We start from the raw sequence: 25,457 nt of genomic DNA on the forward strand, positions 1-25,457 counted from the left end.
ACTCCTTGAAGATGTTTATAGTGGGTTTTTTCTAACAATACGAGCGTGAATGTATACTCCTCATGTTTCCACAATTTCCCCTGTGACAGACATGGATTAGTAAAGGGCCCACTACAAACCAGACAGCTTTTCAGCAGTTTTAGGGCATGTACTACTAAAAAAAAAATTGATTATTTATGTGATAATTTATTCCTGGTCTATTCTTTGGATAGACATTTCTGGATGGGAGAATTTCTGTTACTTTTGTTGTTTACTTCCCAAACTGCAGTCAAAAAAGTATGGAAAGAATCCGAACAGAATTCAATCTGGGAATTTTTTGTTTCACTGTTTGTGTAATTGAGAAATGGGAATTTTTATAAACATAATCTCAAAACTCAATGAATTTAGTATGAGGATTTGTGCCTAAATTTCTTATTTTGGGAAAATGTTAAAAAAGACCACTCCTTTAATGTAAAATCAGGGCTACTACATAAGCTTAGTCAACTACTTTTCTACAACGTTCTGTAAGGCTGTGTAATATCTTAACACTCATGTGGAACAGCTGCACTGACACAATGGGCTGCAGACGTTTTTACTGTCCTAATAATCCACATATTAAAGAGTCCCTAAATACTCATTGATGCGACAGACCATAACAACTCCCATGGAGCTGTTACAGTTTATCAGGTCAGTGATCTGCATACTGAGGATTCCCTAAGTACTCATTGACAGGTAGCATCTCATATACACTTGTACTAAAATAATAATTGCTTCAAAGGAACTGTTAAATCCCAGTTGCAAGAACAAATTAATTTAAAACCACTGAGACAGCACTTTGTTTTTTCTAAAGATCTGACAAATCTAGACAAATTTACTAGAGAAACCAAGACATCTGAGCAGAACAACTGTTCTCAAACATTATGGCTCTTTGGCATTGTGGTTAAAAATACTACCCATCTTGTCTTCAGTGAATTACAATCACTACCTTTCTGCTAGGCAAGGGTGACCTAAAACCTGTCCTTGAAACTGGTATAAAAGAATGAATTAAAAACCTGTTATATAGTTAATCATCTTAACTGAAGCCTTGAACTGGTTGTTCTCTATGTCCCCACTTCCTTCCTCTGTGTAGCGTTTTCTTCTGTCCTCACCTCTTAACTATAAATCATCGAACCCCTTATTTTTTTCCTTTTTCTTTTCTTCTATATCCCAACGAGTGTTTAGCTGTGTCATCTCAGATCCTTGTATTTTCTTACTCTATTGTTTCCTCTTGCTACATTTCTGCTTTACAGATTAGAGGAAAAACTCACACAGAGTACAGAAACCTTTGCACCCAGAAGAACCTGTAGTCATTTATCTGCTCCCACCCACTGCACCATGCAATGGCACAACTGATTCGCACTCTAGACAACTTTCTGGCTTCATCTGAGTTTCAGACAAAGCTGAGCGTGGAAGCATTCACACAGACTACCAAAGAGAGTGAACGACTACATGGAAACTGCCTACAGCCAGAACACAGCTCCTCTAAAGGCAGAAATCCAGAAGAAAGGGCTGATTCACAATGTCAAACTAGAATACCTTAGAGTCTATGCCCATGATGGACTTCAGTCTGATAATGCTATCCTCTGCCATTTGGTAAAGGCAGCAGTATATATATATATATATCACTGGAATTCTTCAGGGCTAAGTCTGATACTCCTACTGGTTCTTACATCATTTGCTCCACAGGGCTCTGAAATCATACACTTCAAGTATTATTTATAGTCCAATCAAGAAGCAAATCAACTACATCGCTTGTTTATGTCACTTGCTTTTTATGACTCATTTATGTTATGGCTACCAGGACACATAGATCTAGCTGACATTGGTTGTTGTGTGTTTGTGAAAACGTTCTTCATGAAAACTGTACTTCTAAATCAGATGAGACCTCAATCAAATTTACATTAACAGTCAGGGTAGTCGCAGTAATCTTGCACAGAATTCAGCAGCTGAAAGCTGACAGTCAAACCAAGGAACCAAAACAAGAAGCAGAAGAAGTATCAAAATCCCCTCAACAGATCCATGACTTTCATAATACTGGCTATGATAATGGATACAAGGAGATTTAATTAAAGAGATAATATGATAGCTCATAATAGTGTAACACTAGCACTTAGACACTGCAAACTCAGACTGTGACAGTTCATTTCTCAAAAGTTAAATAGCATCATAAAAATTATGAAGAAAGCAATACTTCTTCCCTTAGAACACTCCTAATAGGTAACTTTTCTCCTCAGTCCATATATTTTATGCTTCCCTTGTCAAGACCTGAATTATTTCTCTGCAGCCTCTTTCTTTATCGTCTTGTAAATCCAGACATATTCTAAACATTATTGCAAAGATTATTCTCCTAGCCCAGTGCTTTGGTCAGGAACACCAACCTCCCTCTGCCCTTCTATTATCCCATTTTTTACTACTGAAGCAAACACCAACCATATCTCTCAATTTTCAAGATCCTTGCAATTTAATGTCACTTTAAATATCACCTCTTAGACAGCACCATATTTACTCTTTATTTGTGAAATCTATTTCTTGCTTTCTCTTCTTATGTTTGGGATGCTCTGCATATGAAAATTCACAAAATGTCTCATTACACTCCTTCAACAATTCCTCAAAAATTTCCCCTTCTATGAAAACCTCTTCTCTCATAGAACTTACATGCTGAACTAATTTAAGACTTAGGCTATGTTGATGAAATTCTAACACAAGTTACTGACTTCTGCCTTTGCTTAAGAAGATAAGGACTGGCACTGTTAGCCTGAACAGCTCTCCCAGCCTCATCCTAATAGAGTTGCAAAACACTATTCTTGCTGCAGCCAAAGGATTAGAGACAGGGTCAGGGTGTGTGCGTGTATGTGTAGCTCTCTCCGCAGTACAATTAATTTTCTTTGCACAGTCTCACCTGTAGTGGCAAACAGGGTCAAAAGCCATGACTGGCAGAACTCTTCTCCAGCTTTCTCTCCTGACGTTGCCTTTCTTTTCCTTCCTCCCTTCCCTTTGCAAAAGAAATAGGAGGAAATGCAAGGTTTTTCCTCTTCCTGTACATCTCAGTTGCACAGGAAGTTGTTGATTGCTGCAGGGCTTGGCAAAGATAAAGGAAGCAACCATATAGGGAAAAAAGATTGAAGGTTCCTGAGGGGCTGCTGGAGAAGGAGGTAGTCTTAGGAAAACGGCATTTTACAAGAGAGGGAGAGAGAGAAACCAGGAGAGTTAGACCAGGAGCAAGCTTTTGTCCAGCTAAGAAATGGGACCACAGAGACTCCTTTAGCCTTAAACATTAGTCCAGAATGACAGGACTGAGATCTACGTTTTGATGACAGACTCAGGAGAACAAATGAACCTGGTTCACTCAGCAAAGCAACACATCATCCTTCCAACTGCTGAGAAAGAACTTTCTTGCAAGGGAGAAAGAAGTGTACTTTAACAGTGAGATCTACTCATCATCTGTGCTGTTGTGTGGAGCCTGGCATGGTTAGGACACCAAACCCCTAAAGCTTTCTGCAAGAAAGATGGGAGAAATGGGGACAGAGATCTGGCAAACAGATGTTTTGCTTGTGACCTCTATTCAGCTAATTTGATGAAATTTCCCAGTCCAGGCCCAGCAGACCATAGCATTCAGCAGACTACCACTTTAACTCTCAGTGTCCCAGTCCAAAGGTCAACTGCTTCACACTAAATAGAAATACATTAAATAGAAATACATGGGGGTGGGTGGGTGATACCTACCACTCTCTGAACTACATAGCTTCAGAAACAGCAATAATTGCTTTTAGAATGAGAACTGTCTGAGTACATCAGCTGTAGCCAGGTTTGCACACCTTGTACTTCTTGTCATTTACAAGACATTGTGTAAGTACATTGCCTTGTATGTTTTGATAGAATGATGATAGAATGAAAACCCAGTACCTTAACCCATCCAATCTGAAATCTATCTTGGTGAAAGTATGGTCTTATGACTACTTTGTCCCTCCTTGCCCTAATAAATTTGAGAGCCTAAACATCAGGGAGAGGATACCTTGACTGTTTACCCTTAGGTGTAGACTCTACTGCACAGTCCAAGTTGCAGCATGACAGGCAGTTATCTTGACTGTTCCTTGTCAATCAGTCATCTACATCCTGAAAAGGAGGCATGCTAATTCAAATGAACAATTAACAATTGCTAGTACGTTGTTAAAAACTTTTGGAACTATGACAAGTCCGATGACAATAGTCTTGACTCACTATAAAATGAATGTATCTCTGATGACACACTAACAAGCAAACAGAAGCAGGTGTCCTGTACATCAAAAGACAGCAAAAATCCTCTTTACGAGTAAGGATATAAATGCTAGAATCATCATCCTGGATCTGAACTTGCAAATGAAGTGTAAGTTCAAGGTGGCCCAACATACTTCTTTCTCTTGTGCACAGAGAAACACTTTACAGCAAGAATCCTTGTCTCTCAGGCATTTCGTGACTCCCACTGACAGTGGGTTTGTCTTCTTTTGAAGCAGATTTATGTAACCAGGGTCCCTAAACATTACAGGACATGGAAACTGCCTAACAGCAGAAAGACAAAATGAACTGAATAAGCAATGGTGACTGTCCATAACTAATCTGTCTTACATAATCTGTAACAAGATTGATGGTACTAAGTAGGCTTATCTCCAAAAAAGTGCTAAGGCAGCAGAAGACTGAAGGTGAAAAATCCAAAAAAGGGAAATGGTTCATAGGTTTCCGTTGAGAGGAGGAAAGGCGGTGTGATGAAACACCTGAATCAGTAGCCCTGTATCAATGAAAGTGGTTGGATTGATATGCTTTTCTGTTCTTTGTGATTGAAGCCAGTCTTTGAATATTCATGAAGAACAGGCTTCAGTCTGTGCAAAACACTTTTTTCTGTCTTTGTCTTCATGGGCTCTGGGAAGAAGCAAAGACATCTAAGGATAAGCCTAGAATTTTTAATATTATGTAGAACTTTCATCGATTGTGGAGCTGAATGAAACAATTCATCAAACAGTAGTTTTCCACCAGAGATCACATTTCTTTTGGCAAATCAACACTATTAAGTCACAAGGACTCTATGTTGCTAAGGAGTTCAGAAAACAGTGGCAGTGCCCACAGCATTTGAAGCAGCTTGGTTTGAAGTTCTGATTGTCAGTTGAACTTCCATCCCAGAGGACACAGAATCCTCCTTTGAATCTCTAGGACATAAGACTGACTATCTGGCTTGCTTTTGTTAATGAGTTCATATTCATAGCAAGCCAAGAGTTTGGTTGCTAATCGAGTGTAGCAGTAATGAAGTTAAGGCATTAACCCAGCTGCTAAAGGCATTCCAATATGTGGGGTCTTTGTCTGAATCACAGGATCATAGAATGGTTTGGGTTGGAAGGGACCTTTAAAGATCATCTAGTCCAGCCTCCAAGAAGAGCAAGATTACCTGGATTTTCCTATCATGATTCTTAAAACAAAGACGAGGAAGGTGGGCAGATGAAGAAGAATACAGGATGAACAGGAACACCAGCCAAAAAACAGTGACCACAGGTCAAAGATATAAACAGCATTATATAAAGAATATACATCACAATTGCTGTCTGTGTGGCATGATTTATCACTTTACATCTAGTTCTATTTACTTCATTTTTACAGAGTTTGCAACTATATATGAAGTACATCCCAACATTAAAACTTACAGTACAAATGTTGCTAATTAATTATTTTTCAATAGCTCTCTTGCTGTATGGCAGTGTTGCAAATTCAGTAGAAAACACTGGAAAGTTGTTCAACATCTATAAAATGTTAAGACATTGTTTTTAAAAATGAATGGCTTCCCAAAATTAGTTTTGAAACACAAACACGGCAACATTATCACAATACCACAATGTATTGACAGACTGCTCTGATGGAAAAATCACTGTTCAATTTCAAGAAGGGATGCTATAATTTTTATCATGTTTTTCTGTTCTATTAAATGCAACACCTTTTTTTGCATGCTATCGTCTGCTAGCTGTTATAGTTTTTTCAAGGCTTTTGTATATATCAGTCATTACGAGGAACACTCCTGTAATCAGAATTGTTTGCTCTGCCACAGATCATACCTGATGAAACTAAGATTCATTCAAAGTCCCGTATGTTCTCTCAGCCTTGTGCCTTAACTTTATTTTGAACTGACAGCACAGTCTTATCATATATGCATTTAGGATACACTATTAGTATTTTAAGCCAAATAACCTGAACAATGATCAGGTCTTTCTTAAACTAGTACATAAACACTTGCTGAATCCATAAATCCCTTGCCCTCAAAATGTCTCTCTCTAGATATATTCATGCCCTTTCTTTCATACTCTAAAAAGACCCAGTACGTCTTACACATCATGATCATTTACTTTTATGTCTCTTTGGGAGCTTGCTCTTATGAAAAAATTGAAAAAGAATATCAGCCAACTTCCTGGAGTCAACTTTAGACAAGCCAAAGTATTCTTATTTTTAATTGTAATTGTAATCCAAGCCCCTAAGATTCATCCAACTCTCTGAAAGGGCAAATGATGCCTCTGCTATTATTTTACTTTCAGACTATCTGATTTTTTCTCAATAACGAGTTTTATAGACATATCAACCGGATGCTCATGCAGCTTTCTATTGATTCCATTTGCACAAACACATACTGGGTCTGCTCAGTTTCACAAATCAGCAGTCTCGGCAGTACAGTTTTGTGTAAATAGCTCTCATTACTTGCAAAAAAACCCCCCAAACCCTAAATGAGTTTTTTGCACATTTTTACATAAGGTCTTTAGTCAATGGAAAGTCTGACTTGACACTTTCCTTACATCTGTCCTGTCTCAGGAATTGCAATTATGTGTGGTCTATGAAGTATTTTTCAAGGGATCGATAATATGTGAAGTTTTATCAACACGGAAGAGAGAATTACATACTCTGTTTTATAAAAATTACTATTTTTTTGAAGTAGAATTTAAAAAACCTATTCTATTTTCAGTCTCCAAAAGCAATAATTTAATTTTGAGTGGATTTTAAAATTACGCTACTGTAATACAAAGGCATTGTACTGATCTCTTCTCGCTTCTACAATAACAAAGCTGTTATGAATCACCGCAGTGTGTGTAGATATGGAAATTGATGGGGAAGCCTTCCCTGAATTACAGACTAGATTTGCATCAACTTTATCTGCTGGTTTTGATGTTTTAGTGTCGTAAAGACTTCTTACCAGTAGCTTCATTGCTGTCACAACTGCTGTAGTTACTTACAGTGCATGAATACCCATAGGACCTAGCAATCCCAAATCCATTAAAGTATGATCAGAGCCCGATTATGATAAATAAGTTTATAATTCAACCTTCCACTTTATAAGAACATAGATATTTAAGTATATTAAAAAAAATGTTCAGGTAGTATTTCATGTGAACTTGGGAAACTTTCATATGTTGGTCTTACACGAAACAGTCTCATCCTAATTGAAGAGACCACCTCCATGTAAGAATCTGTGATTCCTACTGTTTGTTGCATCTTGATACTTTAGAAGGCTACTATAATAGTTATCTATTTTATAAATTTATTTAGGTTGCAACTTTCCAGTGTAACTTTCATTCAATTTTTCAAAACAGGAAATAGTTCTTTTTCCTATATAAAAACATTCATTGTATCCCAACAGTCTTGTCTGATATTGATTTAAAACGTTTCAAAGATAGGTACTGCACTTTCAAAGCCTAAAATGCCATGTACAAGTGACGTTCCAGAGGACAGACAAGTTTTATGATCTACTTCGGGCACTACTGACTTCCAGTAGAAAGACCTAGTAAGATACGACACCATTTACACATGCCATATCGTGTGCTATATTTGAACGTGCAAGCACTTAAAGCCTATGTCAGCAATGGCTGAAATACATGAAACTGTATCAATATGCATCACTCAACATGAAGAAATACATGGAAATCCTATTTTTACTAAAAGAACTTCTTTTTGCCTGTAAATACTTTACACAAGGCCATCTGATGATCTTATTCAGATTAATATAGAGAAGGTGCTTGGAAGCAATTACAAATAACTGCATTTTCATCTTGAAATGCAATGTTCAATGGCTCCTATAATTGCACATAAGTACATTTAGAGATCCCAAGGCCAGAACTAGTTGCTGATGAGGGCATAACTGGGGGTTAGAAGACAAATGTAATAAATTTAAGTGTACAATTGAAGTTGACAACATTATTTAAAAAAATATACGTCAGATCTTTTTTTTAAAGCCTGCTGCTTATTTTAAAAAAAGATAATACATTTATTTTTCTCATTTTGGGCAGCTTCACCTTTTCTTTACAATGCACATCTTTCTTGAATATCTAATATGATACATGAAATAACCATACTACATAATTATGTTTAACAAACTATGTAAAACTGAAAGATACACCTAAGCGATAGGAAGTAATAGCTGACAGGAAATCATGCTTACAATGCTACCAAACTAATTTATTCCATAATTTCAAACTCAGATCTTTAGTGAATACAACAGGCTAAGTGATCAGCACATACCAGGACACTATGACCAATTTGCTAACAAAACTGGTGCCAGTAACAAAGTATCTCAACCACTTTAATACAGAGATTTTTTATATATATAAATCTTCATTTTAAGGCTATTTGTTAAGAATTAGGAAGTGGTCAACCAACTTAGTCCCAAAAGTGTAGTTGGTCAAGTTACCATGTATTTAATATATTACTAATCTTATGTTTTCATTTAAGTCATAAGTCACTGTTGCGGAGGATCCACAGGGGAAATCACGCACAGACCAATGTGATCAAGTGAAGTCCATTTACTACAACTTTTAGCACAGTTATATACCTTATGTGCTTGTGCACGCGCCTTATACAATACTCTAATTGGTCCAATACCCCGGTTCACGCGACACTATCTTATCCTCTATTGGCTGTGCAAGCTTCTTCACGAGGTGTCCAGCAGTTACTTATCTCATTCTTCGGCATCCAGGAGTTGCTTGTCAGGCTCTTCTTATCTTCCTTTCTCCCAGCGTACAAGGACACAGCGTCCTTGTCTGCTCCTGCACTTTGTAAACTTATGCTTCGTTCCCACCTAACGGCTGGATTGCTCACATGCCCTCGCCCAGCCAAGAAATCCTCAACAAGTCACAAACCATTCTTGGGTAATTAATATGGCTGAATACACCAGAAGTCAAAATCATAGTACTATAGCACTGCAGGTTATAAAAGCAGGATCTGCCTTTTCAGTCACTGCCACTCAGTACTCCCAGAAAGGAGCTGTCACGTACACTTCTAGGTAGACAAGGAACTGTCGCAGAAACTATTGAAGAAATCAAAATTGGAATATTGAAACCAAAAAAGAAAATCTAACCACTGAGAAGTGACTAAAGGCCCAAGACTAACACAGAGCAATTGATCAAGACAAGCAGATATTTACTTGTAAGTCTTCATAAGCAAAATAATCTTTTTTTTATAGACAATGTGTTCAAGAATCAGCAGTTCACCAGGGTTTCAAGATTTAGATATATTATAAAAATATCCCAGACTTCTATGCTCTTTATTTTTAAATTATTTTAAAACCTGTAGTCACTTATAATGTCAGATGTGTAAGCCTTTACATAAAAACTGAAACTGTCTAAGTAACTGGAATCGTGATACTTCATTTTAGGAATCTATTGATAAGCCACCATTATAATCCTTTTATGCGAGATTAAAGAAAAACTCTCTAACCAGCATCAGTCCTTACTTTAATATGAATAGCAGGACGTGAACCTTTTAATTTTTCAGACTGTTGATGAATTTGCAGACCCCAGCGATCCAAATCACCCTCCCTTAATTTCTTTGGCGCTGCAGTGGTAACAGGATAGAACTTCTCCACCACCTCCAAACCCCTGTAATATTGTTTTATAGACCATAAAAACAGTACAGCTATTTAATATGTAATAGCAGAGGCCTGAAAAAGATCTCATTTTTTTTAATGACAACTGTTTCTTCTGATGTGGACAAAAACTATTATATATGAGGAAGGTCATTATCCCAAGTCATAGGATAAAGCTTTGATGTCACACAGGAAAGAATACACAAGAAAACCTCATATCCTGACTAAAAATTTGAGAAGTTATTTTTTCAGAAGTCATGGTTAATACCAAGGGGAAAAAAAAAGAGTTCTGGAATCACGTACAAACCAAATAGCTACTACAAAGAACACGTCGAGGCAATAAGATGCAAACAGCTGTGGTTAAGTGGGTGCTCTGCTTGGGCTACCAGGTCTAACATGGCAATATTGCTTTTTGTACCCGTGAGAGCTGGTTTAGAGATAGCAGCATCTACACAGGGCACTGTGTTGTGCCACAGAGATACACTCAAAGAAAAAAGGTTGAGAACAAAATTAATTATAATAAATAAATGAACAAATATGGAAGGCAGGACATAAATTACGGGTAGATTTAGTACACTGCTACTGTAACAAGTGAACTGAGCATGGCTGTGTGGCTGAATTATTCTTCCCTGCCTTCAGAGCAGCTGCTTACTAAGATTAATGATTTATATATTCAAAAGGGTCCTGACTCTTCTGGACTTGGTTGGCTGGAAATGCTACGGAAAGCATGATACCCGTATTACTTAGCTTCCTCCCCACAACGAAAATAGATACATATACTATATTCAGCTGTCAAGCACTTCAAAAAGATTATTAATTCAGCTTGAACCTAATCTGCTGAATGAAAGTGCTTGAAAAAATGTGTTTCAGTTTTAAGAAACGAGAGAAGTACGACTTGATGTGTCAGAAAGAAGATTAGGCTGATAGTCATGCCTTTATGAGTGCACCACTGAAACTCCCCTTTTCAGCAGCAGGAAGGACAATTTGGCTGCGGATCTTTATGCTTCTGTTGAAATACACAAATACAGCAAAACACGCTGTTACACAAAACAGTGAGAATTCAAAACATATTCCCGAATGCAATTCTTCAGTATTTTCTATCTGGATTATCACAGAATCATGGAACCACAGAACATCTCGAGTTGGAAGGGACTCATATATCAAAACAGTGTATCTTTTAACTCAATATACTGGAACTATAGCAGAAAACTACAAATAAATTATCTCCCTAGAAACTGAATTTTATTACCCTAACTATTCAGAAACTTTGTATTTGAACAAATTAATTATATCTGATGGAGCTAATCAGACACATCACTAATGAAAAGTAGCACTCCTGATGACATAGGCTATCACTTAAACTATTATGATAAAAGTGACTTCATACAAAAAGGATAGTACTTAGCAAAAAGCAATCCTAGAAAGCTTTTTACCCTGAAGATTATTTGAGTAATCTCGCCCAGAAATATAGGGTCTGTTTTATCAGATAATATTTGCACAGACAGCTTTTCAAACCAGTAAGTATACAGACTATGAATAAATTTACAATTTGGAAAAGAATTAAAAGATTTCTCCTACGACAGATACAGATTTTGCTTTGTCATTCTTCCTTAGGTTCTGTAGTATCAAAATGCTGCAAGCAGGTGCAAGCTTTGGTAAAGGTCAGCACAGTAACAGGCATCTTGTCTGATGTTTGACTAGCACTACTGGTATATTAATAGCATAACGTTCTAACAAGTAATACATGACGTTTTAAATACCTCTTGAATTTTTTATCTCCTATACATCCAATATCACACTAGTTTATCTCAGAGAAAGAGTTTAACGAATTAAAAATTAGGAAATGCTTCACAACCCCAAAATGCTTTGGTTAGGAGAAAGCGGCAGCCATGCATCTGAAAACAAGGAAGTCTAAGAAAAAAAATAATCCCTGCCTATACATGCTTTGCTAAAAGTCTCTTGACACAAATAAAAGGATCCTCCCCAACATATGGAGGAGTTGCTATGCCCTTCAGGGGATGGTCTGTAGCTATGTTCACCTCAGGCACGCCAAGGAGAGGTGAATTGTCAAATGCAATTTCAATCATTGGGTGGTTTGGTTGAGGCAGATTAGTTGTACGCAATCATGATAGATAGTTTATCCCAGCCCCAAACTGCCGCTTGGGAAATCTTGCACGCAAACGAACAGAAACTCAGTCATTATTAGTGTCAAGAAGGTACACGGAGGCAAAATTTGGTTGGCAGCCAGGCAAGATGAATCAAGGCGAAAAAGTGACCAATTGCATGTTCAAAATGGAAATTGATAGGCATGTTGTAGTTTGGAAAGATTTTAAACACCAGAAAAAGTCATACATTATTAATTATCCAGAGATAAATATTTAAAAAGTCTTTCTCTGTGGAGAAATACAATTTTTTAAGTCAATGTAAATTACATGTATAGTGCCCTAATTTTAAGCTTCTTTATCCCAGAAGCTTCACTATGACAGGTCAGAGCACTTCTTATTATATAACTTGAAATTTTCCTATTCAGTAAAAAATATCGCAAATTAAAAATTATCCACCAAATAAACATTTTTGAAACAAGTAAAAGGTATATTAATTTTGATAAATTATTTGTAGGCAAAGCAACCATTGGCACCCCTCTCAGTCGAGTATAATGGTCATATTTGTCACCTTTACCTTTTCAAAGGTACCTAAATATTTAATGAACAAAACAGTGAAATCCACCTGTGTGAGCAATCACAATCTTTGGTTCTCTAATAAATAGCAAAAAATTGCTAAAAGAGAATGTCCTCAAGTTTCATTGCCTGAAGTGATATGCTCTGACAAATCTAACAGCTCTTTCTGTGTCATTCCTAATGCACTTGTCACTCAGTATTATCCATCCTCATTAATGACAATGGGAAAGTTTATCTTGGGAACACGTTTTAAATCATCCACTCTTTACAATGGGACCATGAAATCTCTTACAAAACATGAGGCGGGAACTACTCTGACAACAAAACCCCTTCCTGGCAGCTTTACTCTTAATTCCTGTTCAAGGAATAATGTGTTTATCATACAACCATACAGAACAATATATTAGATGAAATTTGAAACAAGAATAGCTGGCTTGATTTTTCAAGATAGGAAGTAATTGTACAGTATTTTTATTATGCTGAGAACAGTAAATCTTTTAGGAATGTAATTTTGTACAGAACCATACTTCCTCTTTTAGGAAAAAAAAAAAAAGCTTAAAAAATACTCATAAAATAGTTTGAATATTCATTAACCAAACACATCATATAAATGATGATACTTCTCTCAATAAAAATGATCTCTAATGGACTACTCCTGGCTTTGTACAAATTCTGCTTTATTTATAGATATTTCCATCAGGTGTCTAGATTGTACATATAACAATACTCTAGTTATGCCTAATTTTCATCAGTAAATATTCCATTTTGATTACGAGTTCTGAAAACTGATAGCCCCCTATGACAATGCTATGCACTTGCAACAGATGGAATGCAACTATGCACTTTACTTTGGATGCTCTAATGTAAAAACTGCAAAGCTCATTGCTTCTCTTTTCATAATCTCATTTGTAACACCACCACCAAGCTTCCATAAAAGCAGCAGTTAACATAACTTACTTTCAAACACGTCTTCTCTTACTGCACATTCAATAAATCCTAATCTTTTGGATCAATTTGTAAAGTAATGATATAATTTCAAAACACAAACCTGAGAAACAAAAAAAATAACGAAAACCAAATAAATGCTGCAAGAAAGTATTCCAGATATTCTTATTTGTGTGAGCACAGACAACTCCTGCACTGAATGTGCAGAATAGTATTGTCCTAAAGGATGCAGATACACACCATGGAACAAGGAGATGAACAAGGAGAAGCAAAAGTAGAAAAGACCATAGTACACGTATAATTTTTACTTCAGACTACACCAGGAAAAAGTGCTTCTTATATAAGGATATAAGTAATCCACTGACAGCATCGTTTCAGTGTAACCCTTCTACCTTAGAGCCTTACTCTACAAACAAAGCAAAAATTTTCCTTTGTACGTTTAGGGGCGTTTCAGTAACCTGAATCTAATTCTCATGGCTTTTTTAAAGCCAGAATGCCCTTTTCAGATCAGGAAAAAAACCAACAGATGCAAGTCCACCTCAAAACTGTGTCTTTTCCATATTGTAACTGTGGTCCTGGAAGTTCCTAAAGTAGCCCATGTTTTCTTAGGACAGACAGAACAAGAACAAGCCAGTTCTTCCTTCACTGTTTCCACAGGTTTTCAAAAAATAAAACGTAACAAACCAGAAATTTTCAGACTATTGCTCAAGATTTTAGCAAGCAGCAGTGATTTGTCTTCTTATTCTGCAAAACCTCACTTTATTAAAAGAAAAATTAGAAATAATGTGGCTTTTTATTTAACTGATGAGAAATAAAATACCTCATCAGTAACTTCTTATCAAAATGTAAAGGAAACCTAAACCCAACAAAACCTAACCAGGACACTAATAAAATAAAGCAAATATATGTTAATGCCTAGATATTTAAAACTAACTACTTTCATTAGATACAAATACAAAAATAAAAATTAACCTAATACATTTAAGATGATAATAATTTACAAAATGCTTCTTTACTTAAGCAAAATGTGAATTCCATTTAACTATACAGCTCTTCAAAGCATCAGGAATCTCCTTTTAGTTACTTACTGGAATATCTGCACACATTCAATATTTATGCTATCTTTCTCTCTATCCATTTTTAAACAGAATTAAAGGAGTAGCTAAAACGCTGCCAATAAAATGACAGGAAGGCTATTTTTAGTCTAGATGATGTAGACCAAGCACAAACAGCCCATGGCTATGCTACTATTGAGGATCAGATCTAAGTACAAATATTAGACTTACTTCTTATTAATTCCTTATTTTAATGCAACAAGAATTACAAATTAAGAACTGGTTCGTATCTCTTAATAAATACTCATCCTAGAAGGAGAACCATTTTTCCCTATATTAGAGCAACAAAAGCTCATATAACTCCTGTCACACTACTCTCTGGTAGCGAAAGGTTTGTAAAAGGGCATTTGAGGCAGCATAGGAAACCTGTAATCCGCCCAGCATGACAAAGCCTTATACCAAAAGGTGAGAACTACCGATTAAGAAGTATATGGTGTTGCCTCAGGGGCTTTAGATTGCCAACCTGAGACATAACTGACTTACGAGACTACAGTGTTTATTGATTAAGCAACACATTACGAAATCCCTAATAAATCAATGAGAGGAGAGATGCAATCAGTGGATAACACTACATAATAAAGAGCTGAAAATAAAATGCTTCTCAGTTAATAAAACATGGCAGCTCAAGTGGCTGAGGGATGTGTTTATTCTGTACATCACACATACTATATATCAAGATGGGTACAAGCTGTGGCTATATCTACAAGCAGACTTCCCTTGGTCAGTCCCGAGAGCGTAGCTTCATCATATCCTACTTGGTTCCTACTCTCCATCTGCAAGCAAACACTACGAATTCAGGACACTGCGTCTTTGACTCCAAAAATACCCCAGAACAAGGTCTTCCTTAGTTTACTCTTTTCCACTTCATATGATACATGAGATTGAAAATAAAAAGTGATGAATATTGTATTAAATCATCATATTCTGCTATACTTTCTGCCAATACGCAGGTAACCATCCAAACTTCAGGTTGCGTGTAGAAGCCCTTAAAAGCAAGAAGTAACAGTGAGACTCGGTACACAACCAAAACTTTTCCCCTTGTTCACCTAATTGCGTGTTGGCTCACAAACAAAAGCAAGTCAGGGAGCATGTCTGAAAACTACACTGGAACACTAATCCTTGACTGAGAACAGTGGAATGTGACTGCCGTTGTTAAAGTTTTTCTGCCACTCACAGACCCCAAGCCTATCTACCAACTGCACAGTTCTTAACTCCTCCAGCCGGAGAGCCTAGCGCCAACCCAACGACAAGGCAGGCCACTGTATAGCTATTATCCAGACATGTGAAATGTTTTGCTTACAAATACACCATTGAGGTTCTATTCAAACCCCCAGCAGATATTCTGGGTATACCACGGAGACTTCAGAAGTTTCCTCAAGCCTCAGCTATCATGGCCAAGTCATCCACCTCAGATGTTTGTATGCCGGTCACACAAAGCCTATCTTTTTCAGAACAAGTGAATGTACAGCTCCATAGCATAGATTACTAAAGATCTTAAAACTTTAAGTATTAAGAAATCAGATTATTTTAAGAATAGCAGGCACTGTTTTGGATGCAAGCTGAAATTGATCTCTCTTGCACAGTAATACTCACATCCTCCCATGTAAAAGTGACAAACTTTTTTGGTTTTGTTTTCTGCTTTTACTTTTAAACATGACTCAAGCTGACACACTGCTCAAAGATTAGTGGTTTAATATTAGAAAAAGGTAAGTCCATTTGGTAACTGTTTTGTAAACATATGAATTTTATCAACGTCAGAGTGAAAATTCTTCAGTAATTTTTGCTATAACAGTCTTGAAGTAGGACAAAAGATGATGAAGAGCCCATAGACATTATTTTCATAAGCTAAACCCCATAGGTTTCTCAAACCTTAAATATCTGAAATGAGGCACTTTTAAAGTGAATTACTTTCAGCGAGTGCTACCAGTTGTTTTCTGAAAGTCAAGCAGCCTATGGCTGGTACACGTTGGCACCCAAATTCACTTTATTTATTTATGTATTTATGGACATCCAATACAAAGCTTTGGTTATTGTACACTATACAGTCACTGCTCACTTTCTTCAGAAGGAAGGGATGAGGAAAAAGGGAGCTGAACTGTTACTTAGTAATGCCATTCAAATTCAAGCTATTATTCTGAAGGGGGTGAATACTGTGTTAATGTTAAGCTGGCCAGAAATACCCCTTTAACGGCAATAAATAATTTTTCTCCTTGGAAACAGTCTCACTTGATATTTCAAAAGCTATTGGTTTTAACATGCAATGAGAAATTTTAAATTGCATTATGCATGATAACAGAATCTTTTGAAAACCGTATGTAATACAACCAAGAAAAAGCAAATTTAAAAAAAATTCAAAACCATGCAACTAAAACAACTGTGAGAAAGAGAGCAATAAAGATGGCATGACCAAAATCTAAGTTTATTTATGCCTTAGGCATCGTAGTCCTCAGCCATTTTGCTTATGACAATCTACTTTTTGCACAATCCTCTTGGCCAGGAATATAAAAATAAAATGTACGCTGGAATTCAGTCACAAATAATACCCCATAATTTGGCCAAAGCAGAAAGTAGTATTTGCACAACAGTTATAGAGCATTTTTTCTTCACCTACAGTACTTTCCAGTCTATGTATATTTTTTAACTCCTGTCTCCTTTTGGCGCTTTTGTTAAGTCTTTCAGACTAAGAATAATGACTAGTTTGCTCTCAATAAAAATAAAAAAAATGTTCCTGTATGTTAACAGTTCAGTAAAGGGTAATATTCTTTGTGAATCAGTAAAATAAATAAATCTGCAAAATGGTATGGAACAGTTTTTGTAGAGGTGAAAAATTTAAAGAAACCATCAATTTGTGGTTTCCTTACAGATTTATGTTCATCCCAAATCACTAATATTTTTCATGAGACCGGAAATGTTATCCCTTGAATAACCTTGAATTTGCACAGTTACAATCAAACATTTTGGAATTTCTTTGATTAAGCATGTTACTAGTCATAGCAAACATTGCTCTGTTTCCCTACAAAATGACATTTTAACCTTTTCCAAGTTTTAGATAGGGCTATCTTAGAGTTTCCTAGTTTACAGAGTACTTTGAATCACCTTCTACACAAAGATCAATAATCAAAAGCATAACAAACAGTACTGAGACAAGAAGATCCAGATGGGTGCACACCTTCCATGTGGAGATGTAAAATCATCCTATTCTCATTCTTTTCAGTAATAGCCCTGAACTCCTACTTCAATGCATTTCAATAAGGTTCAGGTATGATGTAGACGCATGGTTGAGAAAATGTGACTTCTTATAAGCTTTAATTTTTATTTTCCTGCATTAACAGAGATATATAAAATTCAGAGGTCTGTTTTAGTGTGTAAAGAAATGACTGAATTCGTTATTCTTTGTAAAGTGAGAACATTACACAACTACGAAATATCATAGTTATTAAAACTTGGTGGTATTTTAAAAGAGCATTTAATGGAGGTGGCACTCAGTTCCTGCTGAGAACTACTATGAATATGGTGCTTAACTCTTTTTGCTTCTTAAACACTCACCATCAATATCTTTCTAACTTAGACCCACAGACCTTTGTCTAAAAAAATTTTCCACTACCGCTTTAGTGGAAAATATGCTGCTGGTAGATAAAGAGTTTTTTAATCTTTACCAATGAATATTTTTACGAAAGACCTCTTTAGCCTACCTGTCTTCTAATACTAAGAAAGTGGGAATATGTCAACTACTTTATTTGTCTGGCAAATACAAGATAAGTTGACCCATTTATTTACAGACTGAACAAGGCCAATCTATTTCATGCTGCAGCACTGACCCTTAACACAGATCCTGTGCATGAGCAGTCCATTACAATATGTACAAGTGACCTTTAATTGCATTAATGGCTTTGTTGCATGTTCTTCCATTGCGACAACACAATTATGGTATAAATATTTCTAAACTACATAATTATTTGCTTAAATAAAAAGATATATGAGTTCTGTTTACTAACAAGGAACTGCAGATGCACTGTATTATAAGTGTTAAAGTTTTGAAAAATTGAATGGAGCCCTCATGTTATACTTGCATAATGTCAAACAGCCCATAAAACAAAATTGATTATGAAATAAATTTCAGGATATTACAAATCTTCATACGCAATCTGAAAGTTAACAGTACCTTCCTGTATTCATCTTCAGAATATTGAAATGTTTTAATTGAAATTATTCAGTTTTACATAATAAGGTGATATTTTCAAATTAAATTTTTCCACATGTTCATAAGATACAAGTGTTCTGAAATTCCATATACCACATAAAACTTATTACTTGATTTCAGTTCTATGTACCATTAGCATTCAGAGGGTTTTTCTTTTTAAATAGGAGCACTCCAAGTATTGTTTTACCTCAAGTTATTATAATTTAAAAATAATCTCCCAAAACTTTATCTAAATTGTACTGTCACAATTTTAAACACATTTATTTATTCAAAATTGTTTGAAAGAATGTAATACATTTTTGACAGGCAGTCTTTTACAATATTGAAATCAAATCCTTGATTTCATCAAACCTTTCATATTCTGTGCCTTATTCCTGGAAGGCTCATGCCAAAATGATTTAGTTTGATTTTCTTTAACAATGGTAGGTTGGCTTGACAGCATCTGACAAAACAATTCAGTGAAGTACACCATACCAGGTAAAGAGAACCTGAACTGGCTACTAGATGAAATAATGCAAAATGGAGCTTGGAATTATGACAGAATTAGTTTTGCGGGAGAATCTTTTTGCAGTATTATTAATTTCAGATTAAGAAAATGTTATGGTGTTATAATTACTATCCTTTGAATTAAGTTTAAATAAGCCAGTGGAAATGTCTTTATTAATATAATAGGGAAAATGGACAGGAATAATCAATGCAACTGCGGTTTGACTGGCATAAATTTCAGCTGAATTTTATTACAATGCTTTACCTCTCCCTGTCAGAAAGTTTAGTTTTATATGCAGAGTTCCCTGCATTTGAGTCCCTGAGCTGAAGTGGAACATCTAGTACTAGTGTTTGCCAGGTATGATGCTATCCGCTCAAGGCAGGCTGAGGAGAAAGAGACATTTTCCACGTAAGCCCCAAGGGGACTTGTATTCTCAAACACATGGGCATGAGAGGCCCCAACGATTTTATTACATCAGAAAATTAAAGAAATACACTTTCTGTAACATTTCAGAAAAGTTCTGTTTCACCTTTGAACCAGGAATACCTGTAAAGTTTCATCCACGCTCCAGGCACTGGGCAGCCAGGCGGTCACACCTGCGTTACCCTCTGCCTTGGTAAAAAGCAGGTTCCGTTCTGAGGCCCTAACATGGGGTCATGTCTTGTAATGCCCCCAGTGCATGATCTTAAAATACAGAGTTGCTTTTATCTATATACGAAGGCATATTGACTGAGCTCCCAGTATTACAACATGTATCGTGTAGCATATATTAGCTTTGGTGTAACATTGTGTGAACTTTATCGCAGCGAACAAGAATTCATTTCCGTATTTTACGGACTGATTGCTATAGAACTACCACCGCACTTAAATTTCTAATAAACCAACGTTTTGCCTTTTGTCAGCTCTCAGGCTCACAGATTCTTTTTGTTAAAATACTGGCGTAAATAGTTCATTAATTCAAATGTTTGTTGATTTACAAAATTACTCAATTTTATAAACATCAGTGAAATATGATCAGGATTGGGGTGAGTCATTAATGAAGGCTGATTCAAATTTTCTTGGAAGAAGCCTATAAGAAGTGATGCTATTAGAGGTACAGGGAACACTTTCTAATTCAATTCTCACTGATACAGAGGTCGGTAAGGCACCTGTGTGTATTTTAAATATATGCTGATCCCATATGTACTGGTGACAAGGTTGATTTGTTGCTCCAGAAGAAACAGCTCATGAATAACCCTAAACCATTATGTCCATACCTGTTCTTGATGTGTTCAATGAATAATTACAAAATGTTTCTGGGAGCACAGTTCTGGCACTTGGTGACATCACCATCTCCTGAGCCACTTAGGACCAAACTCGTGCTATGCTAATACCACACTGAAGCACCGCAGACATCAGTTCTGACTTCGTTTTACCCACCTGTTTTGGTAAATAATCTACAGCAGTGGCTAACTGCGCTTCTCCTTTGCAAATAAGAAGTTTACCACGGTATAGTCCGCATAAAATAAGCAATGACAAGGGATAGAATGAAAACCAAACCCAAAACCACAGAGATTTCAGATGGAAGCTACCTACGATGTATTTCCTGTTTTTAATTGCCAGATTCAGCATCTTTAAAGAAAAGAGTTTTAAGTCTTCTTCCAAATACCAATGCTGGACACATAGCATATGCGTGAATATCTGGAGTTGCAATTAAATCTTGCTTGTTTTGGCAAACACTAATTTTCTGATAGTCCTTTATTGACAGATGAAGAAAGGAGATTATTTTAATGCCTTTGGAATCATATATTTATTTTTAATCCTATATAGACTCAATTGCTGGGTTTTGTGATTATGTTTCCTTCCAAAGACATAACCTTTTACTCTGGCAATTACCACCCGGAAAAATGCACTGCAGAGTGCTCCGTAGTACCATATTGTATCTGCCTGCCACTGAGAAACCAGCAACTTCCCTGCCACAGGACTCTAATTCTGACTTTCTTCTCCTCCTGTTAGGAAACACCTCTCAGAAAAGAATCTCCTGGAAACTTACTTATTTTTGTTGTGTGGCAATTCTTTATGTAGTACATGACACTTGGCTTCAAACTGAGCTGTCTTTTAAGGACTTTTATTCTGGTTTGCACAGGTGTTACATAGCCATTAAAAAGAAAATCACATTAGCTGGCTCCTACTTGTGTATTGATCAAATCAGAAAAAATAATTCACAACAACTATTTATTAGACAAACTATATTATACAACTTGTAGGAAAAAGCTTATTCTCTATACTATTAACAATTGACTGTTACCTGAAGACTTAAAAAATCCGCAGTAAAGCAAAACTAGGGAATTAAAAAAAACCCCTCACAAACTTTCCTATTTTGCAAACATACATATTTATAAAAAATTTTAACTCTAAATACATAATTTCAGAGGTTTATGTTGACCAGACAGTAACAAAGGGAGTTAATCAAATATGAATCTTCTCCAACTGTCTTGTCAAACCAGGTAATGATGTCCTGCCAGCCAAACTCAGAGGGAACATGTGAAACAAATACAAAAGTAAACAGGCCTTAAGCTGCCCAAGGGAAAGTCAGCAAGATGGCAATTTCAATCATTTGGAATAATACTAAAGCAGCCTTAGGCTTCTCTCAGAATGGAAACATGTCACTGTTACTGCAATATTTCAACAAATCAGACTGCAAAAGAAAGGAACACTTATGTAATCGCAGCCGTGGAACAGCGCTTTACGCAATGGTGAGGTGGAAAATAATTAACAGGAAATACCCTTTTTGCGCGCGATTGTAAATGTACCTAAATAACAAACAACGTTTCCTTAGAAATTTCGAGGAGTGAAAAAATCAAATTTGGGCACAGATTCCTCTAGTTTTGATACAGAAGGCTTTGGAACAACAAAGATAAAGTTCTATCAAATAAAACTACGAACATAATGTTCCTACAAACTTTATCAAATGTTGATAAAAGTTACATTCAGCGCTACAAACAAAGCAAAAAGTACTTCAAGAAAAATTCTGCTGAAAAGTTTCATTAAGATGAACGGGTTGTCATATCGTTTAACTGAGAAATCAAAAAATATTTCAAATATTTGGGGAACTTACCTAATCAGTAAACTTTCAGTATGTGTCTAGTCATGTAGCCATCTTTTAGTCAATCATCAGAAAATCAAAGGCAAATTGGCATGACTCAACCCAAACTTTAATACCGCATGATTGTGTCGTGTAAGCTTGTTTTGTGCGAGGACTGCTGTGGTTTTAGCAGAGAGATTAACGACCGGACCTAAGCTGGCCTCCAAACCTTGCCCTGCTGATGCCTCAAGCCCTTTGAAGTCTGACCATCATACCTGGCAAAACAACAGTGGGAACTAGGCTGGTGTCAGATCTAATCAAGTTTCCTGCCTCAGCATAGCTAACTATGGGGTACACTAATTGGCCCAATTGCGGATTATACCTTTTGCTACAGATTCAAGACAATAATTTAGTCAAATGATGGTTTTTATCTCCTTCTAATTAAGATTCCAAAGTGGGAAGAAATAGGATTAGACAGGCTAACTTCAAAATTGTGTCCTTTAAAGTGGTATGCACAGAAGATAGATCTCTAATAATATTGCATATAATAATATATTGCTAGTAACTAACATGAAGATTTGGGAAAGCTTGATACGGCTACTGCACCTTTTACCATAAACGTCTAAGTTTTCCTGGAAAGGGTTGACCTCATAATTTACAAATGGAAAATGAACACTCATAAATATTCACTAAACACCATTTTCATCCTGAATTTTAAAAAAATCCCTTTAGAATACATTTCAGTCAATCTTATTTTGATGAAGAAGATACAAGAAAAACTGAAACAGTTAAATGATTCTGCAGACTCTAAAGAGGTGGAGTCCCTCCCACAAAACTGCAATCTAATAAAACAGATTTGACATTTAAGGTTTTTTTTACTGATGAGGGCTAAACCATAAAGAGTTATTTAACTGGTGAGCAATCCAGAGATGAGAAAATCTGTGTCCCATGCTCTTATTTTAAACTGTAAAAAAAGAATGGTCTAGTGATGAAAATCCTTTTTGGAGAAATTTTACCATAAATCATAGCTTGTATATTTCTAACTTTTCTTATGTTTTTATGCTTCTTATGATTTTAAAGTGGCATTTCAAGTAGAGGCCAGTATTTTTACCCTAAATTGTGTATATAACTAAGCAGAAGCTTTCCAAAAACTGTAACGTACTCAAAATATATTTTCATTTCACATTTAAGCTACATACTAAAGAAGTCATAAACTTAGTTGTACTTTGTATAAATCACACTGTTGCTTGTAACGCACACTGTTGTGCTGCTTTATGTTTTTAACACCAGAACCAAACCTGACTGCTGACTCATCACATTCTAACTGCAGAAACCCATTTTAGAAGACTGTATTCACATCCCTTCTTAATTCAATTTTCCCTTGCTCCCATTTTCTTATTGACCTCATTGCTGTAGTCAGCCTAGCTGTAGTCTGCCTCCCCTAACAGTATGAGGAAGAAAAACATATGTATTATAGATCAGTGAAATGAGTACAGGAAGATCACAGTAGGACAGTGATATAACATGTTCAAAAAGGGCTAGTTTGTGTCAGTTCAGCTTATAGAAAGCATATCTCTAACCAAACCTGAAGTTATTCAAAAGGGGCTGCAGCTCAGCAATGAAGGGAGAAATTGTACAAGTGGGTCATCTACGCATGTCTAGGGCAACAGGTTGTTTCAAGAGTTCCACTACACCCCTGTTCCCTATGGCTAATTTAATTCTTTTTACAGAGCCTCCTGCTAAGGTTTTTTTTTTTTTTTTTGCTTCCAATTTACATTAGAAATTAGAATCCCAAATTCAGATGACTGAAAAAATTATATTCTGAGTCAAGATTCACAGTGAGGAAAAAAAAACCCCAAATATGTTAATTCATAGCTATAATAAATGAGAATTTACTATGCTGTGAAACGAGGGTGCACGCTTCTTTGCACTTCTGAAAACAGTAAGAACATTTGTATTTTAAAACCAAACACAGACTATTAAGGTTTTTGTTTCTAATGTACTGCTCAAAAGCAGTCGTTAAAATGGTTTAATACCTCACAATGCCTGGTTTCACTAACCGCATTCTCTGGAAAGTGAGAAACATGATAAAGGAATGTCTTTAGGAAAAAAGCCCTCCTTTGCGTATTTGCCTTTAAGCGGCTTCTGAAGAGGATACCTCTAGTTGAGAAACTTCTAGCACTCATGCAGAGATGACCTGCATGAAGAACTGGCTGCCTGATTAACTATTAACTACTCTCAATAGGATTAGATAATTAAAGACATTGATGACCATTAATTAGGAGGAGGGCACCTTAATTTGTCACTTGATAGGGCCCTTTCAATGATTTATAGGTTAGGGCTACTTGCAATTGTGAAGGGGAGGAGGCACTGAAGAGAGAGAACCCTTAAGTTACCTTATCAAGTGGCCAGCTAAAAAGGGCAGAGGGTCAAATAAGGGCCAAAGTGGTCACTTAAGGGTGAAGTCCCAAACACCAAAGCAGTGCCAAGCCACATTGACCATCATTTGGTGATGGAGTAAAAAATATGCTAATTTATTGGTGGCAATTCTCTCTTTTTATGGTTTCAAGCAGTTAAGACAAGTGGTCTGCTTAAGAGCTTTTCATTTGAAAAGAGATTAAACAAAATGGTTTGTCAGGGATGCTTGGCTGTTTTATGTCTTTGTTAAAAAAAATTTGCCCAGACTGTACCGATGACTATCACATCACCCCGAAAGCCATCTTCCATCTCTAAGCATTACTTGGTTAATAAATACATCAGCTCTAATTGCTTAATAGTGCTATGTTCATTTGCTCTTTAGCAAGATTAAAATGAAATACATCTTTTGTATTACTGCCTTCTATCAGGACTGTCTGCATAAAGGTCACAGAAAAAAGTTTAAATTTAGTAGGAAATTTACTTAAGGACATTAGTGTAAATGATACTGTGTTTAAAATGACATAAAAGAGCGAAAGGTGATTTCAGTAATGCAAAGAAAATGGTTTCTGAATGCTGATAAGGACACTTATCCCTCATACCACACACAATTTTAGGCAGCATTATACATTAAAATCCCTCTACTGGGGTAATAACATGTAGCTACTTTCCCAC

The 25,457-nt window shown here is 36.1% G+C and overlaps 1 protein-coding gene across 1 annotated transcript in view; it reads right to left on the bottom strand.

Moving 5' to 3' along the window:
* Positions 1-25,457, bottom strand: part of ELP4 (elongator acetyltransferase complex subunit 4) — a 157,587-nt gene that overhangs the window by 59,117 nt on the left and 73,013 nt on the right. The window lies entirely within an intron of this gene.

The sequence above is a fragment of the Accipiter gentilis genome, chromosome 17 (genome assembly GCF_929443795.1).
Source record: "Accipiter gentilis chromosome 17, bAccGen1.1, whole genome shotgun sequence".
Lineage (NCBI taxonomy): Eukaryota > Metazoa > Chordata > Aves > Accipitriformes > Accipitridae > Astur > Astur gentilis.